The 1,231-nt window shown below is 53.2% G+C and overlaps 1 pseudogene; it reads right to left on the bottom strand.

Annotated features, from left to right (window-relative positions):
• Positions 1-478: 478 nt before the first annotated feature.
• LOC127205161 (E3 ubiquitin-protein ligase RNF187-like) lies at positions 479-1,021 on the bottom strand (annotated as a pseudogene).
• Positions 1,022-1,231: the final 210 nt, after the last annotated feature.

The following is a 1,231-nucleotide window of genomic DNA, read 5'->3' as shown; positions in this document are numbered from 1 at the left end:
TCTACCTTGGGGATCCACTTCTTAGGGTGTCATCCACTTTGGGTTTTGTTTATTTATTTTAGTCAGTCTCGCACTGATCCAGAACCCATAAATTGGACTGTGCTGGTGGCCATGAGTCCCAAGGCTCCACCTGTCTCCTCTTGGCCGGAACTACATGCATATACCAGCACCCCCAAGCCTTTTCTCTCTTCAGCATTGGTTGTTAAGATTGAACTCAAATCTTCCTGCTTTTATGCAAGACATACCTTACCATCTGACCTATTTCTCTGCCCAGCCTCAATTCTTTATGAAAAGTTAAATTTTTGATGTTCCATCCCAGGCCAACATGCTGTCAGTGTTGATGGAGATGTGGACCTGTCCAGGATGAAGGGTGGTACCAGGCAGAGAGGCCTGAGAGATGTAGGTAGGGGGTCTACAGGCCAGTGGAAGGTGGGTCCGTCTGCCTTAAGCTCCAGGGGGGCCAGCCTATTGTGTGTCATCACTGCAGAAGCATGCTAAGGCCCAGGTTATGGTGTTCCTTCTCAGCCTGCAGTAGGGACCAGAAGCGTTCTGCTGGGTGGGTCTGGTCTGCTTGTCATCCTCAGATGCACCCTCATCCTTCTCAGCCTCTTGCAGAAAGTGTCCCTCCTCCTCCAGGAAGAAAGCCCTGAGTTTCTTGTAGTCAGTCAGGGCTTTCTTTCTCTGGTCTATAACATGCCTCTTCGATACAGCAGCTGCTGATTCTGCCTAGCCATTCAGGTCCCAGGCATCATTTCTGTCCTTTCTCGTGATTTCCACAGACCCCTTTTTCTCCTTGCTGTGTGTCACCTTCCTCCAGTGGGGTTCCCACTTGGGTAGCTCCTGGCCAGGGGCCATACAGTCTGAGCACAGTAGATCTCTGCTGGCTCAACACAGAAACTACAAAGGGGCTTTCGCTGCCAGGAACCTCACATGAGGGCGCCCTGGCCACTTCCTTGAGCACCAGGAAGCAGCAGCTGGGAGGAAGGCAGTGGGACTCCATGGCCCGCTGCCAGCATTCCATGTCCTTCTGGGCCCAGAAGCTCACTATGCATGCCTGGCAGAAATGTGGGCCAACGTGATACACACTGGCTCCTAGGGCGCTGAGTCAATGCGCATGCTGACACAAGGCTCAGATGGCCTCAGCGTGACCTCAGGGAGCATCAGGACTGGTGGCAGCACCAAGAGGGCTTGGGCAGAGAGGGCGCAGACTGGCCTGGAATCAATCAGCCAG

This window comes from Acomys russatus, chromosome 21, assembly GCF_903995435.1.
Source record: "Acomys russatus chromosome 21, mAcoRus1.1, whole genome shotgun sequence".
Classification (NCBI taxonomy): domain Eukaryota; kingdom Metazoa; phylum Chordata; class Mammalia; order Rodentia; family Muridae; genus Acomys; species Acomys russatus.
This window is presented reverse-complemented; position numbering and strand designations above follow the sequence as displayed.